The sequence below is a fragment of the Bos javanicus genome, chromosome 9 (genome assembly GCF_032452875.1).
Source record: "Bos javanicus breed banteng chromosome 9, ARS-OSU_banteng_1.0, whole genome shotgun sequence".
Taxonomy (NCBI): domain Eukaryota; kingdom Metazoa; phylum Chordata; class Mammalia; order Artiodactyla; family Bovidae; genus Bos; species Bos javanicus.
In genome coordinates, this window is record NC_083876.1 from 83,789,948 (window position 1) to 83,808,629 (window position 18,682).

An 18,682-nucleotide genomic window follows, 5' to 3' on the forward strand; every position below is an offset into this window, starting at 1 on the left:
AGACTGCTGCTCAACACATTACTGAAATATACTGAAATATTGAAGTCTTTGATAAGATTTTAAAGAGAGAGTTTAATAAGTGTATATACTAAATTAGGATGCAGTATCTGATCTTCCTTTTAACATGTATTATAGATGAATGAGTATTTGGCTCACTACTTATTATAAGCTTATTAGCAACTGTAGAATTTTCCAAGTAGGCTGAATGGCTGGTCCAGGCTAAATCTTTTTTTTTTTTTTAAGCTTGTCCATTAAGATCTAGTATAATTTAGTCTGCATGCATTCATTGCAGTGATTTGCTTTCATAGGGAAGGCAAAATTTTATCTCTACCTTCTTAGAATGTTCAGCTGGTCCGGAGAATTAAATTAATGTAAGATTAATAGCAGAAATTTATTTGAAAGTGAAAGTTGCTCAGTCATGTCCAACTCTTTGTGACCCCTTGGGCTATGTAGTCCATGGCATTCTGCAGGCCAGAATACTGGAGTGGGTAGCCTATCCCTTCTCCAGCAGATCTTCCCAACCTAGGAATTGAACTGGGGTCTCCAGCATTGCAGGCGAATTCTTTACCAACTCAGCTATCAGGGAAGCTTTATGTGACACAAGAGCCCTCATAAGGAAAGGAAGAACCCCCAAAAGTACAAAAATATAAATGCTTTTATACTAGGTTGAACAAAGGCAGCTGTGGAAAAATAACCAAACTCTGTGGGATGCTAAAGGAAGAGAAGAGCTATTTTAACAAGATCTGCTTCTGCAGAATCCTCTCAGTTTGATCCTCTCTGGTGATGAGCGCAGTTCCTTCCTTCCTTATGGGGAGGACATCTTTCACATGGGAGTTTTATCTCCTGATTTAAGGGAGAAGAAGGGGAGGTTGGAGTACCCATCTTGCCCTTGTTTTTCAAGTGCCTTTAGTTCAAATAATACTTATGCCACAGTGGCATTAGAGTAGGCAGGGAGCCTATTCTACTGCTTTTCAGTTTTTAGTATCAAAATTTCTTTATAAAAATCTGAGTAATACTCCTTTGGGCCAGAGAACAAATCAGAAACAATGTACTCTGAAATTCATGTAAATATTATTTATTAGAGCATAAAATTCATGCTTGGAAGACCTTATAAGTTATATAAACCATACTTAGATTCACTTTTGAGCCATACTTAGATTCAGTTTCGAGTTTTTTGATTCCTGTCTGAAAATAAAATGTTGATCTTGTCTTCCTTGTTCTCTCTCGCATATTGCCAATTGCTGTAACTAGTGGTCTCTTCTTGATTTCTTTGATAATGCTCCAACTCTTCATGAGCAAGAGTTTTCTTGACCTTCAGAGTGTCTATCGGTCAAGGATTATTAATGTTCAAGTTTTTTCTAAATATGAAGAAGCAGTTCTTTGAGGAATTAGTCTCTGTTATATGTAGTCTCTTAGTCCTACAGTGACTTTCATAGGGCTTATTGTGGGTCAGTTACTTAATAATTCATTTAAAAGGATTGAAATAAACTCTTTTATTACATCTGACTTGTACAGTCTTGCCATCTTCAGCCTTATTCTGGCTCAGTTTTGTGCTGAATTCCAAGCAAAGCCTACTATCCCATTTTACATCTTCAAATCTTCCTTATTTCGTAAGCCCTGAAACACCTTTGGGTTCCCTGGTCTGGACTGTGCTTTCACAAATGCCCAGACAGGAATTTCAACATAACAGCATATCTGTGTAACTGACATGAACAAAATTTACCTGGTAATGTTGTGCCTGTTGCCTTTCCTTCTTTTGAATGTGTTACCATTCTTAATTAGCCTCAGTTAGCCCAGGTACGGTAAAAGTTGCTCAGATTAGAGGTAGAGAGAGCCAAGTTCTGATAAGAAGTACTAAAACTTGATTTGGCTGCAAGCCATTTGCCTAATCAGTCTGTTGTTTGAATAGGATTAAAGGCTTTTAGAAACCCTATGGTGTAAACGCAGGGAGGTGTGGTGTGGTAAGCTGACCAAGAAAACACAGGTATTCCATGGCACAGGTCTCATGTCTCTAATAGCAGAGTGGATTTTTGGTAACATAAGAGTGACATAAACTTTTGTCTTAATTTGCAGATGTTCTGGTCAGCCCTGTTTTGGAGCATATGACTCATATTTCATACCTCTTGTAATCATTACCATCTCTTTATGTCATCAGTCCAGAATTTCTAGTTCTTACACTTAATTATGAAGCATACTACTTCCAAGGCAGACACTTTTTGATTGGCTGCATCTCTCTCTCTCTCTTTTTTTTTTTTTTTTACATTTGGAAAGACTCTTGAAACTGTGGACTTCTCTGAAGTTAATGAAGCTATTTTATTGGTATTTGGTGTAGAGCACACCCTGGAAAACAAGGTAATAATTGCAGCTGTTTGTCTGGACTAGTCTGTGATCTCACAGATTAAACCTGTATGCCATGCATTATTCCAGAGGTGCAGTATTATTTTCAAATACATCTTAGGAATTTCAGCCTTATGTATATGGTATTCTGACCTTCCAAAATGGCAACCCACTCCACTGTTCTTTCCTGGAGAATCCCATGGACGGAGGAGCCTGGCTGGCTACAGTCCATCAGATTGCAAAGAGTCGGGCATGATTTATTGACTAACAGCTGCAGCAGCAGCATCCTGACCTTCCAGCTTTCTTAAGCTTTTGATATGTAAAGTTCAGTGATTCTTCTTTAAAAGATATTTTTATTTTGTATTGTGGTATAGCTGATTAACAAACAGTGTTACCATAGATAGCTTCTTATTCCCTTTTAACACATACTCAAGGTTTTGTTTTTATTCAAGTGAAATGAGATCACCACATCAGGAGACAATTGCCGTTAAAAGAGATAGTTTGTTACTGATAGTTCCCTATAGGAAGGACCATGTCACACCGTGCAGGACCACACAGGGAAGCACCAGGGTCATTTAGGAGGCAGAAGGAGCTGGGAGAAAGCAGAGCAAGGGCTAGAGCCTTTTTTGTGATTTTTGAAGAAAGGAAAGGACCTCGCAGCATAGGCAAGCTGAGCAAGTTTAGATTGGATAGTTTGAAAGATTTCAGTTTGCTGAGATCTATAGGGATGGTCCCTAGTTGTCTCAGACCTAGACTGCAAGAGCCTGACCAAAGAGAGCAAGTAGAGAAGGACTCAGGACTGATTGGTTTGCATATTGAAGACGCGCTCTCAGCAAGTTGTTTGCTTTAATAACTAGACAACCCTGGGTGGGGGGCGGGGGGCGCAGTCCAGTCCCTCCCCTGGTCTACAAGGCCCCAAGGTCAAAGTAATCATAAAATATGTTAAAAAAAGAAAAAACCCTGATGAATACATATTTCTAGGCACTTATTAAAATGGACTAAGGAATGAGAAAAAGTAATCTTCCAAAGAAAAAAACTTTGAAGGCCTAAGATTTGAGTCCAAAAATAGCGTATCCTCAAAATAGTGAGGATTTCACACTTAATCAACAATTAAGTAGTAGAGAGTGGGCTCAGTCGACAAGTTTAAGTTGCACTATGGCTGTAGAGACCTTCTCTTGGAGGAAGAGATGGTGAAAAAGTGCTGACTTATGTGAGGAGATTTCTGGAGGTGAGATAAATGATCAAGAAAAAGGTGTTAAGAATTATATTCAATTATATTTTCAAAAGAGCTTTTTGCACTTTTTACAGTCACAGAGGCTAAAAACATGTGATTTCTCCACTCTTATTTTGAGAGCAACAAACCACTCAAAAATAAATGGATCAGATCAGATCAGTCGCTCAGTCGTGTCCGACTGTTTGCAACCCCATGAATCGCAGCACGCCAGGCCTCCCTTGTCCATCACCAACTCCCGGAGTTCACTGAGACTCATGTCCATCAAGTCAGTGATGCCATCCAGCCATCTCATCCTCTGTCATCCCCTTCTCCTCCTGCCCCCAATCCCTCCCAGCATCAGAGTCTTTTCCAATGAGTCAACTCTTCGCATGAGGTGGCCAAAGTTCTGGAGTTTCAGCTTTAGCATCATTCCTTCCAAAGAAGTCCCAGGGCTGATCTCCTTAAGAATGGACTGGTTGGATCTCCTTGCAGTCCAAGGGACTCTCAAGCGTCTTCTCCAACACCACAGTTCAAAAGCATCAATTCTTCGGCGCTCAGCCTTCTTCACAGTCCAACTCTCACATCCATACATGACCACAGGAAAAACCATAGCCTTGACTAGACGAACTTTTGTTGGCAAAGTAATGTCTCTGCTTTTGAATATGCTATCTAGGTTGGTCATAACTTTCCTTCCAAGGAGTAAGCGTCTTTTAATTTCATGACTGCAGTCACCATCTGCAGTGATTTTGGAGCCCAGAAAAATAAAGTCTGACACTGTTTCCACTGTTTCCCCGTCTATTTCCCATGAAGTTATGGGATGGGATGCGGAGGTTTAGTTTAAGGCTTTGTGTTGGTCTTTCTGACAGGAGATCTTAACATTCTTTTCTTCCTCATTTTTTTCACTCATGTCTATCCAGATATTTTCCTTAAGTATTTTCTGTAGTGATTTTTGATTGCTTTGAAATTAAGCTAAATATATATTGGGTGTTTTGGTGTTGTTTTTTGTTTTTAGTGTGACTGTATGGGACTTGCTCCATCAGACTCATCTGAGGTGCTTAAATGTATCTTCCTTAGCATCAGCTATAAGCAGGCTGGCTTCATCTGTCAAACATGCCCATAAATCATGGTTTAACAAGAAAAAAGTTAAGTCCCTCACCTAGTAAGTCTGTGGTTGAGCAGTTCACAGCTGATGAACAGAATCATTCATTCTTCATGGACCAAAGCTGACATTTCAGCACTCAGCTACTCCCTGGCTGTATTCTTTGCCTTTCTGGTCCAGTCAGACACCCATGCCTTTTTGCAAGGGCAGCTGGGAAATCTAAGGCTTTTTCTGTTTGTTTTCAAACTGGACACACTGCTTCCCCAAATAAAATTCTGTGAAGGGGATACTAAAGATGCAATTAGCAATATTCCATGCTTAACAAGTCAGAGTTCCTAGGGAGAGGGCCTGGAAGTGTGTAATTTACCAGACACCAGGGGTAATCTTTCCCAGGTGGCACTAGTGGTAAAGACCCCACCTTCCAATGCAGGAGACATAAGAGACACAGGTTCGATCCTGGGTAGGGAAGATCCCCTGGAGGAGGGCACGGCAACCCACACCAGTATTCTTGCCTGGAGAATGCCATGGACAGAGGAGCCTGGTGGGCCACAGTCCATGGGGTCACAAAGAGTCGGACACGACTGAGTGACTGAGCACACACAGCATGGGTGATCTGATTCGCTCAAGTTGAGAACAGTGGTTCTGTCTTGCCTGTGCTGTCCATTGCCAACAGACCCATCCTCTGTTCACTCCACTGAACAAGTCTGCTGCTCCCCGGGTTCCTTGACACCCACCTTTCCTGGCCCCTAAGTTCCTGTCTGTTTTGCATCACCCGCTCCTTATCTCTGTTGCTGTCTCAAGAGGTGATGTAAGGAGACAGGATAAATCACACGACAGAGATGGGTCATGTCTTGCTCTCACTGAATGCTGTACTTAAGAAAGGAAAAAGCCAATATCTCGAACTTCCAAAACTATTCTGACTTTGGACACAAACCAAAAAAATACTTTGATTTTATTTCTCTCTTTAAATTGATTAAAGTCAGATGTTCTTTTTACAGTCACCACAGAAGATGTAAATAGTTGAATAAAAACAGACCTTACACTGTGACCTAAATACCACAAAAGCTTGCTCTTCTCTAATTAGCAAAGAGAAAAATCCCGTTCCTGATGTTGCCATCTCAAAAGGAGTTTGTTTTTCTTTTAGTTTAGGTATTTTTTAACTTTATTTTTCTGTGTTCAGTTTTGTTACTCTCTTGCTTGACAGATGGGTTTGATCTCAACCTCAAATAGTGGTGGCATGGGCACAAACGGTATTTTATACATGATGTAAATAACAACTTTGCCTCTTCCCCTATAATGCTTTTTTTTCCAAGTGGAAATATATTTCCAGATATAAGCATAGAATCTCAGAGGTAGCAAGTTCTGGTAAAAAACCCTTCGTGTAATCACAGTTAACATTTATGAAAAGCTGCTTTCTAGTCACTGTCTCTCAATTTACTTTTTTAAAATTGAAAAGTAATTGCTTTACAACACGGTGTTTGTTTCTGCCATACGGCAGCATGAGTCAGATGAGTTCAGTTCAGTCGCTCAGCCATGACCTATTCTTCGCAACCCCGTGGACTGCAGCACACCAGATTTCCCTGTCTATCACCAACTCCTGGAGCTTGCTCAAACTCACGCCCAATGAGTTGGTGATGCCATCCAACCATCTCATCCTCTGTCATTCCCTTCTCCTGCCTTCAATATTTCCCAGAATCAGGGTCTTTTCCAATGAGTCAGTTCTTCCCATCAGGTGGCCAAAATATTGGAGTTTCAGCTTCAGCATCATTCCTTCCAATGAACACCTGGGACTGATCTCCTTTAGAATGGACTGGTTGGATCTCCTTGCAGTCCAAGGGACTCTCAAGAGTCTTCTCCAACACCATAGTTCAAAAGCATCAATTCTTCGGTGCTCAGCTTTCTTCACAATCCAACTCTCACATCCATACATGACCACAGGAAAAACCATAGCCTTGACTAGACGGACCTTTGTTGGCAAAGTCTCTGCTTTTGGATATGCTATCTAGGTTGGTCATAACTTTCCTTCCAAAGAGTAAGCATCTTTTAATTTCATGGCTGCAATCCCCATGTGCAGTGATTTTGGAGCCCCCAAAAATAAAGTCAGCCACTGTTTCCCCATCTATTTACCATGAAGTGATGGAACTGGATGCCATGATCTTCGTTTTCTGATTTTAGTTCACTGATCCTAAAATGTCAGTGTTCTCTCTTGCCATCTCCTGTTTGACCACTTGCAATTTACCTTGATTCATGGACCTAACATTCCACTTTCCTATGCAATATTGTTCTTTATAGCATTGGACTTTACTTCCAATACCAGTAACATCCACAACTGGGCATTGTTTTCACTTCATCTCAGCCCCTTCTTTCTTTCTGGAGCTATTTTTCCACTCTTCTCCATATTGGGCCGCTACCGACCTGGGGAGTTCATCTCTCAGGGTCAGATACAGGTACACATATGTCCCCTCCCTCCTGAATCCCCCTCCCGTCTCCCTCCCCCAACCCCACCTTTCTAGGTTGTCACATAGCACTAGACTGAGCTCCCTGTGTCACACAGCAAATCCTACTTGCTATCTGTTTTACATATGTTAATACATATGTTTCTGGGGAAATTACAGTTGAGTAAACTGAGACTCAATAAGGTTAAGGGATTTCCTCAAGGTCTGTATACCTGTAACTTGCAGAGTTAGGGTATGAATCCAGAGATTTCTGATTGCAAAGGTTTTATGGTCATGTTATATTATCTGTCTTTCTGCTTTACGTATGATAGAAAAGAAAACCAGACAAATGAATGGCGTTGTATAAAATCACATGACTCCTTTTACCTTCTTCATGGTACAATATTAAAATATGAAATTCAGTTCATTATTGAATCCAGCCTCATATGGTGCTAATTTGATGCATTAGCTTTTAGACCTGTTTTATTTGAGGGTAATACAGTCATTTTTTTATGAAAAATTGTGTAAACAAGTCGGGGGGAATGGGTTTTTAGTTACATTGTTTTATTGGTCAGTATTATGGTAATTTTTTATTTTTTTTTAATTTTTAAAACAATTTTTTTTCTTTGTGCCATTTTTAAAATTTTATTTATTTTTTTATTTTTTAACTGTACAATATTGGTTTTGCCATATATCAACATGAATCCACCACAGGTATACACATGTTCCCCATCCTGAACCCTCCTCCCTCCTCCCTCTCCATACCATCCCTCTGGGTCATCCCAGTGCACCAGCCCCAAGCTTCCTGTATCCTGCATTGAACATGGACTGGCGATTCGTTTCTTATATGATATTATACATGTTTTTTAATGTAAGGAATTTTTTTTAATCTTCTAACAATGCCTATACTTTTAGCATGTTAAATATTTAAGTGTGATTCTGGGGCACATTTATAAGGGCTTTATAAAGTAGTAGTATAAAAAGTCATTAAATAGATGCCCTAAAAATGACAAAACCTATGTGACTATGAATTGTAGCTTCTTACGTATAAAACCTAAGACCCATTATGACATCACCATATTATCTATATCAAGCTATAAAATTTTTTAGTGGCTAGATAAATATCTTTCTAGAACCCGTGACTGGACTTATATTTTGGCTAGATCTTGATCTGTTACCCACCAACCACACAAGCATGTTAAAAATGCTTCATCTCTGAAATGCATACTGAACTTTAAGGATATGTTTTTAAAGAACTTTATATGCACTCACTAGAAACTTCATTTTTGCCCAGTCACCTTAAGCAAGAACATGTAGCTCAGTAATTCTTGTTGGTTGTTGTTTAGTTGCTAAGTCGTGTCCGACCCTTTTGCAGCCCCATGGACTGTAGCCCAGGCTCCTCTGTCCATGGGATTTCCCAGGCAAGAATACTGAGTGGGTTGCCTTTTGATTCTCCAGGCAAGAACACTGGATGGGCGGGATGGATGGATCTTCCTGCTCCAGGGATCTAACCTTATGTTCCCTGCATTGGCAGGTGGATTCTTTACCTCTGAGCCACCTGGGAAGCCCAATAATTCTTAATGAGTGGGAAAGGATAAGCATTTATACTTGGAAAGCTAAGCACTGATTGTCTTATTGCTCTGATTTATTTTTCATTGTGTGACTTATATTTTGAATTTCAAATAACATTTAGAGATATCTAGATTTTTTGGCAAATGGGCACATGAACATAAAGTATTGAGACACACATTGAAAAATAGTGATTAAAACCATAGAGAAGGCGTCTCTGGCCTGTATTTCTGATAAATGTTCAAAATTTTTTTTGCTTTCAAATCTGAGAGCAAGTATTTCCCTTTAGAAAATTTGCCTACACTAAAAAGAGAGAAGGCAAGCCATTTTGTGATTTTCTTTTCCTTGATTAGAATACGTATTCTTGGAAATGTATCAAGTTGTCTCAACTCCTTCTCAAAGTCATTAGTGTTGGGTACTCCAGATATTGGGGAAGCATTTTAATCCTTTTGCCAACATGTGTACCTTACAGGTCATCATCCATTAGAGTATGTATTACCAAGTCGTGCATCTTTAAATGTCTTTGAGCCTAGATGACTAGCACTGTCCTCTTTTTTTCCCTTTCTCATTGCCAACATATCTAGTTATAATCAGGGTTCCTTCCGCTAGAGAAGGAAGTAACACAGCTTTTTAAAGGATAACACATTTTAGAAGCCATTTGGAATATTCAGGCAATATGCCCACAGCAATATGGTTGAAAAAGCCTGTCCCCAGTATCAGCCTAGCTAATGAACTCATCAGTGAGGCATGTCCTTAGCTGCTGTGGTCAGCCACTCGGGGACACAGAGCAAGCCTGTAACTTTTGTGGCAGGGCTGTGTGTCCTTGAGGAATGTCTTTCCCAGGCTCATGCTGCTTTGGATTTTTGGAGACATGGGGCCATGGGGAACAATGTATACTCCAGAAAATCCTTGGCTACCAGGTCAGGCAGCACACTGGATAAGACATCAACCTAAGACACTTGAGTAATGTTGTCTCGCTGAGATTTAAAATAAGGGAGGTTGGATGAGATAATCTGGAGCGTCATCTTCTAGTTTATAATCTTGTCTGTTAGAGTATCAGAAAAGCATAAAGTAACCCCTCTCCTTCCTGTAAGAGGAGATTACAGCTCTGGTCTAGGAAGGTGGTGTTTATTGCTCAGAGTTCTCCCCACCGTGTCTGTACTACTACTGCAGACCATGTAAGAGGAAGATCTCCCAGGTTCTGCTGAGTTTACATATTGGTGTACACTTTCACTCCACACACACACACACGCACCATGAAACAAGATACATGCAGCTGTCTTTACATTTAATAACTGCATACTTTCTCCTCTAACCGGTCCGCTTCCATCACAGGACACAATCAGGAGCATTCAGCATGCAGCATGGCAGAAATGTCCTGCTTTTATTTATGTACTTGTGGAAAGAAGAGTCCTAGAGAATAATAAAAATTTCTTAGAATAAACTTAAAATGGTTGATTGGCTGCCCTCCAAAATTAAAAAAAAAAATGTTAAGTTTCCATGGATTTCTAATGCAATTCTAGTTAGCATGACAGTCTTACCTATTAGCCCTTATTGATCCTTTAGCCCTTATCTGAAGCTAGGAAGGGCTGGCTTCTGCAGTGCTGTAAAAGGGGAAGTAGAACACCTGTTTCTCCTAGTGATGACTCAGTGCTTCTGGGAAACTGCCTCCAGCAGTTAAAACTTAGCCTTTTAGTCCTTGGATGGTGAACATAGCTCTGACTCGGCTGGCTGCCCCCAGGGGCATGCAAACTGACAGTCACAGCATGAAAGTAAAGAAATAAAGTTTATGAAGATACTGTATTTTCATAGTATAAGCATTTGAAAGGCATTTTTTGATAATGTATCTTTCAAAAAGACTAGTAAGATTAGCGTACCCACTTCAGTGAATGGCATCCCCTTGTTGAATACCATAATATGCTCTTTGTATCTCTGATTACACCTAACACATCATGGCATCACTTGGTTTCTTTCCTCGGATGGACTGGGAGTCTTGGGATCCTATTCATTGTTTCACCAGTGTCTTTGAGGTAAAACACTTAACTACCTAATAATTTAAGGCTTTGCCATGTGTGAAAGTGAACTCATTAGTTGTTCAGTCGTGTCTAACTCTTTGCACACTATGGACTATAGCCTGCTAGGCTCCTCTGTCCATGGGATTCTCCAGGCAAGAATACTGGAGTGGATTGCCAGTTCCTTCTCCAAGAGATCTTCCTGACCTAGAGATTGAACTCACGTCTTCTGCATTGGCAGGCATATTCCTTACCTCTGAGCCACCAGGGAAGCCCAGTGATAGTACTTAGCTAGTATTTATTCAGTGGTCACTTATGGACCTGGCGTTTTACACTCTTTGAACTTAAAGTATAACCTACAAAGTTAAGGGAGAAGTTAAGGGTGTACCTTCATGAATTTTATATACTACTCCTAGTAAAGGTATAGACTGTCCCTAAACCCTTAGCACAGAAATCATTAAACTATTTTTGTAAAGTTCCTGATAGTAATTATTTTAGGCTTTGTGAGCCATTTACTCTCTATTGCAACAACTCATCTCCACCATTATAGAATGAAATCAGGCATATAATATGTAAATAGATGAGGGTGATATTCCATTCCTATTGATATATGGCAAAACCAATACAATATTGTAAAGTTAAAAAATAAAATTAAAAAAAAAAAAGATCTTTATTGAAACTCATCAGGGAATTTGGGCTTTTTGAGCATGAGTTGCCTGTTGTCCTTGCTTGGCCCTTAAAATAAACCCTTCTCTGCTCAAAAAAAAAAAAAAAAAAAAAAACCCACAACTTTATTTAGCTAAGTTCTGCCAAACTCAGCCCTAAATATACTCCCAGGCAGGCATTTTACATTTAACTTCCCAGTGACCATATATAAGGTAGGTATTTTTTATAGCTTTATTGTGATATAGTTGACATAGAGTAAACTGTACAATTTTATAAGTTTTAAACTTGGGAAATATCACCATTGTCAAGATTGCAAGCATTTTTTATCATTTGAAATCTAATTTCTCTAATCCATTCCCCGCCCTTGTCCAACATAATCAACTGATCTGCTTTCTCTTACTGTATTAGTGTAGTTTCTAATTTTTTGGTATTTGATATAAGTAGACTCACAGTATCACCTCCTCCTCCTCTGGCCTGGTTATTTTGACTCAGCATAATTATTTTGAGATCCATCCATGTTGTTACATTTATTCATAATTTGTTCCTTTCCTTTTTATTGTTGAGTTGTGGTCCATTGTATGAATATACCATAGCTTATTCATTACTATATGAATAGACATTTGGGTTGCTTCCAGTTTGGGGCTGTTAAAAATGAAGCTCCTCTGAGCAGTCGTGGGCATGCCTTCGTATAGATGTGTGCCTTCATTTTGTTAGCAAATGCCTAGGAGTGGGATGGCTTGGTTGTATGCTAAATATATGTTTACATTTTTGAGAAAGTATCAAATTGTTTTCCAACATGGTTACACTATTTTTAAGTATTATTCTTACCAGCTGTGTATGAGAGCTCCAGTTGCTCCACAACTTCACCAGCACTTGGTATAGTCAGACTTTTTCATTATAGCCTTTCTTGTGGGTATAAAGGATCAGCTCAGTTGTGGTTTAAACCCAGTGATTAATAATTTTGAGCATCATTTCTTTTGCTTATTTATCATCATATAAATTCTTGGGTAAAGTGTTTTAATATTTTGCTTATTCTATCAAATTGTTTTTTGTTCTCTTATTTTGGAGTTCTGAGAATTCTGTATATTCTAAGTATGTTTTTAAAATCAGATATAATATATATGTACTTTTTTCTCCCAGTTTGTGCCTTTACTTTTCATTTGCTTAACAATGTTGTTGTTTGGCCTTCTGAGTCCTGACTGACTCTTTGCAACCCCATGGACTGCAGTACATCAGGCTTCCCTGTCCTTCACTATCTCCCAGAGTTTGCTCAAACTCATGTCCATTGAGTTGGTGTTGCTGTCCAACCATCTCATCCTCTGTTGCCCTCTTCTCCTACTGTCCTCAATTTTTCCCAGCATCAGGGTCTTTTCCAATGAATGGGCTCTTCGGATCAGGTGGCAAAGTACTAGAGTTTCAGCTTCAGCATCAGTCCTTCCAGTGAATATTCAGAGTTGATTTCCTTTAGGATTGACAGGTTTGATCTCCTTGCAGTTCAAGGAAGTCTCAAGTGTCTTCTCTAGTACCACAGTTCGAAAGCATCAATTCTTCGACACTCAGCTTTCTTTATGGTCCAAATCTCACATCTGTACATGACTACTGGTAAAACAAACAAAGGTCTGTCTAGTCAAAGCTATGGTTTTTCCAGTAGTCATGTATGGATGTGAGAATTGGACTACAAAGAAAGCTGAGCACCAAAGAATTGATGCTTTTGAACTGTGGTGTTGGAGAAGACTCATGAGTCTTCTTGGATTGCAAGGAGATCCAACAAGTCCGTCCGTCATAAAGGAAATCAGTCCTGAATATTCATTGGAAGGACTCATGCTGAAGCTGAAACTCCAATACTTTGACCACCTGACGTGAGGAACTGACTCATTGGACAAGACCCTGATTCTGGGAAAGGTTGAAGGCAGGAGGAGAAGGGGACACCAGAGGATGAGATGGTTGGATGGTATCATCAACTTGATGGACATGAGTTTTAGTTAGCTCTGAGAGTTGGTGATGAACAGGAAAGCCTGGTGTGCTGAGGTCCATGGGGTCGCAAAGAGTCAGACATGACTGAGCAACTGAACTGAACTGGTAAAACCATAACTTTGACTATATGGACCATTGTTGGCAAAATTAATACACTGTCTAGGTTTTTCATAGATTTCTTCCAAGGAGGAAGTGCCTTTTAATTTCATGGCTGCAGTCACTGTCTTCAGTGATTTTGGAGCCCAGGAATATAAAGTCTGTCACTATTTCCACTTTTTCCCCCATCTATTTGCCATGAAGTGATGGGACTGGATCCTATGATCTTAATTTTTTAATATTGAATTTTAAGCCAGCTTTTTCACTTTCCTCTTTCACTTTCATCAAGAGGCTCTTTAGCCCTCTTCTCTTTCTGCCATTAGAGTGGTATCATCTGCGAATCTGAGGTTATTGATATTTCTCCCAGCAATCTTGATTCTAGCTTGTGATTCATCCAGCCTAGCGTTTCACATGATGCACTCTGCATATAAGTTAAAAAAGCAGTGTAACAGTATACAGCCTTGACATACTCCTTTCCCAATGTGGAACCTCTCCATTGTTCCATGTCCAATTCTAACTATTGCTTCTTGTCCGGCATACAGGTTTCTCAAGAGGCAGATAAGGTAGTCTGGTATTCCCATTGCTTTAAGACTTTTCCACAATTTGTGTGATCCACACAGTTAAAGGCTTTAGCGTAGTCAATGAAGCAGATGTTTTTCTGCTTGCTTTTTCTGTGATACAACGGATGTTGGCAATTTGATCTCTGGTTCCTCTGCTTTTTCTAAATCCAACTTGTACACTTAGAATTTCTTGGTTCACATACTGCTGAAGCCCAACTTGAAGGATTTTTAGCATTACCTTGCTAGCATGTGAAATGTGCCCATTTGTACGATAATTGAAACATTCATTGGCATGGCTTTTCTTTGGAATTGGAATGAAAAATGACCTTTTCCAGTCCTGTGGCCACTGCTGAGTTTTCCAAATTTGCTGACATATTGACTGCAGCACTTTGATAGCATCATCTTTTAGGATTTGGAATAGCTCAGCTGGAGTTCCATCCTGTCCACCAGCTTTCCTTGTATCTGGGCTTCCCTGGTGTCTCAGTTGGTAAGGAATCTGCCTGCAATGAAGGAGACCCAGATTTGATCTCTGGGTCCGGAAGATCCCTGGGAGAAGGGAATGGCCACCTACTCCAGTATTCTTGCCTGGAGAGTTCCATGGACAGAGGAGCCTGGCAGGCTACAGTCATGGGATCGCAAAGAGTCGGACACAACTGAGTGACGAACATTATTCTGTTAGGTCGTTGCTGTTTCTGTCCTTTACGTTGCCCATCTTATCTTTGCATGAAATGCTTAACAGTGTAATTGGCACCGTTTAGACTTGTCATATATGGTGGTGTTAGAAAGCACACTGTCTGCTGTGAGAATGTCAAGGAGGATTGAATCCTGGCCCTGGAACTGGAATGGGTATTTTTTTTTAAATTTTATTTTATTTTTAAACTTTACAATATTAGTTTTGCCAAATATCAAAATGAATCCACCACAGGTATACCTGTGTTCCCCATCCTGAACCCTCCTCCCTCCTCCCTCCCCATACCCTCCCTCTGAGTCGTCCCAGTGCACCAGCCCCAAGCATCCAGTATCGGCATCGAACCTGAACTGGCAACTCGTTTCATACATGATATTATACATGTTTCAATGCCATTCTCCCAAATCTTCCCACCCTCTCCCTCTCCCACAGAGTCCATAAGACTGATCTATACATCGGTGTCTCTTTTGCTGTCTCGTACACAGGGTTATTGTTACCATCTTTCTAAATTCCATATATATGCGTTAGTATACTGTATTGGTGTTTTTCTTTCTGGCTTACTTCACTCTGTATAATAGGTTCCAGTTTCATCCATCTCATTAGAACTGATTCAAATGTATTCTTTTTAATGGCTGAGTAATACTCCATTGTGTATATGTACCACTGCTTTCTTATCCATTCATCTGCTGATGGGCATCTAGGTTGCTTCCATGTCCTGGCTATTATAAACAGTGCTGCGATGAACATTGGGGTACACGTGTCTCTTTCCCTTCTGGTTTCCTCAGTGTGTATGCCCAGCAGTGGGATTGCTGGGTCATAAGGCAGTTCTATTTCCAGTTTTTTAAGGAATCTCCACACTGTTCTCCATAGTGGCTGTACTAGTTTGCATTCCCACCAACAGTGTAAGAGAGTTCCCTTTTCTCCACACCCTCTCCAGCATTTATTGCTTGTAGACTTTTGGATCGCAGCCATTCTGACTGGTGTGAAATGGTGCCTCATAGTGGTTTTGATTTGCATTTCTCTGATAATGAGTGATGTTGAGCATCTTTTCATGTGTTTGTTAGCCATCTGTATGTCTTCTTTGGAGAAATGTCTATTTAGTTCTTTGGCCCATTTTTTGATTGAGTCATTTATTTTTCTGGAGTTGAGCTGTAGGAGTTGCTTGTATATTTTTGAGATTAGTTGTTTGTCAGTTGCTTCATTTGCTATTATTTTCTCCCATTCTGAAGGCTGTCTTTTCACCTTGCTAATAGTTTCCTTTGTTGTGCAGAAGCTTTTAAGTTTAATTAGTTCCCATTTGTTTATTTTTGCTTTTATTTCCAATATTCTGGGAGGTGGGTCATAGAGGATCCTGCTGTGATGTATGTCAGAGAGTGTTTTGCCTATGTTCTCCTCTAGGAGTTTTATAGTTTCTGGTCTTACGTTGAGATCTTTAATCCATTTAGAGTTTATTTTTGTGTATGGTGTTAGAAAGTGTTCTAGTTTCATTCTTTTACAAGTGGTTGACCAGTTTTCCCAGCACCACTTGTTAAAGAGATTGTCTTTAATCCATTGTATATTCTTGCCTCCTTTGTCAAAGATAAGGTGTCCATATGTGCGTGGATTTATCTCTGGGCTTTCTATTTTGTTCCATTGATCTATATTTCTGTCTTTGTGCCAGTACCATACTGTCTTGATAACTGTGGCTTTGTAATAGAGCCTGAAGTCAGGTAGGTTGATTCCTCCAGTTCCATTCTTCTTTCTCAAGATAGCTTTGGCTATTCGAGATTTTTTGTATTTCCATACACATTGTGAAATTATTTGTTCTAGCTCTGTGAAGAATACTGTTGGTAGCTTGATAGGGATTGCATTGAATCTATAAATTGCTTTGGGTAGTATACTCATTTTCACTATATTGATTTCTTCCAATCCATGAACATGGTATATTTCTCCATCTATTAGTGTCCTCTTTGATTTCTTTCACCAGTGTTTTATAGTTTTCTATATATAGGTCTTTAGTTTCTTTAGGTAGATATATTCCTAAGTATTTTATTCTTTCCGTTGCAATGGTGAATGGAATTGTTTCCTTAATTTCTCTTTCAGTTTTCTCATTATTAGTGTATAGGAATGCAAGGGATTTCTGTGTGTTGATTTTATATCCTGCAACTTTACTATAACCATTGATTAGTTCTAGTAATTTTCTGGTGGAGTCTTTAGGGTTTTCTGTGTAGAAGATCATGTCATCTGCAAATAGTGAGAGTTTTACTTCTTCTTTTCCAATTTGGATTCCTTTTATTTCTTTTTCTGCTCTGATTGCTGTGGCCAGAACTTCCAAAACTATGTTGAATAGTAATGGTGAAAGTGGGCACCCTTGTCTTGTTCCTGACTTTAGAGGAAATGCTTTCAATTTTTCACCATTGAGGATAATGTTTGCTATGGGTTTGTCATATATAGCTTTTATTATGTTGAGGTATGTTCCTTCTATTCCTGCTTTCTGGAGAGTTCTTATCATAAATGGATGTTGAATTTTGTCAAAGGCTTGGGTATTTTAAGTCACAAGATCCTCCTCAAAAATGCCTTGTCTCATACATTTCTTTTTTTCTTATGGTTTAACCAGAAATTTTATATGAATACAAACTTGTATGTTCACTAACACAGCTGGCAAAAAGAAATATTTGGGGAGAGAATTTACAGATGATTCTAGAAACAAGTCACTAGAGTGCAATAGTTCTTCATAATTTCTGGATTTCTATATATGTTTGTTAGTTTGGCACCTTACCCTCTTCTAAATTAAAGCGTAGCCCAAAGGAATGTTTTTATAATTATGTAATTATCTTGTTATCTGGACTAAGTTAGCAGTACTCATTTCTCTTATTGCTGTAGTTGTTTCATATAATTAAAATTGAGAAAAATCAAAATCATTGGTATTGTGTGCTCTCTGTTTGGAATTAGGTGCACCTTAATGCATCTGTGCAGTGTTTACAAAATGGTGATACTGACCTTGAATGGTTGGTCTGTTCTCTGCCAGCATGCCTTGTGTGATAATTAAATGTACATTAATAGAAAAGGATACAACATGAGCTTTTTATAAATGTCAGCATTGTGAGCAAATAAACTAAATAGTTGGCTGGTCAGATTTACATCACTAATAATATATGAACATGATAATGACATTTCTCATGTGACTGTTCATTATAACAAAATTTGGAACTCTGAACTGTCACAGTACACCTCAGATAAGCCCCTCTGGGGAGCAGTCATAAACTAGATGAACTCTGTTTATCCATTTAAGTTTGACTGTTGTGTTCTTCTTCAATTATTCCATTAATAATATCTAAAAATGTGTGATGGCATAGAATTTGGAGGAGAAAAATGATTAATTTAGGGGACAGTCTTGCTTTCTTTACTACCAGTAAAATTAGATAAAAGCTTGTTTTTCATTGTATGTTTTAATAGGAAAATGTTCCATCGTAGCACATGTTTTTATCATTAGACAAAGAGTTATAAATCTTAGATTTGTAGTGATCGCAGTCATTTTCCCTTAGCACTATAGTCAGTACTTTGCCCCACTAAAGGTAAGAGCTTTAGAAGTCAGGGCAGCTGCAGGATAGGTCAGAATGACGGGCATGTTTCCACACACTTGGGAGTCAGGAGATCCAGCCTTAGTCCCATCTTCTTTAGTTGGAGCTGTTGGAGTCCTGGCCAGGCAGCTTTTGCACGTTTTTCTGTCTGTCAGATGAAGAAAAAATTCTTCCTAAGTCAATACCAGATAGTAAGTGAATGCTTTGCTAAGACCTATATGGTATGTTTAATGGTAGATTTTTTTCCAAAAAAAAAAAAGTGTTTAACATATTAAGCTATTTTAAAAGTACAATGATATCCTAAGAGCTCTATAGTTGATCCTTCTTTTAATAGCACAGTTGTACCATGTTTTACTAAAGTAGTGGTTTTGCACATTTACCTTCTTAGAGGAGAGCAGTCTTGCATTTCGAGTCAAAAGTGAGAAAGTAGCATTTATATATATATATACACACACACACATACACACACATAC

General features: G+C 39.1%; 1 protein-coding gene across 1 annotated transcript in view; it reads left to right on the forward strand.

Moving 5' to 3' along the window:
- The window catches only part of RAB32 (RAB32, member RAS oncogene family), a 29,282-nt gene that overhangs the window by 3,162 nt on the left and 7,438 nt on the right, over nucleotides 1–18,682 (forward strand). The window lies entirely within an intron of this gene.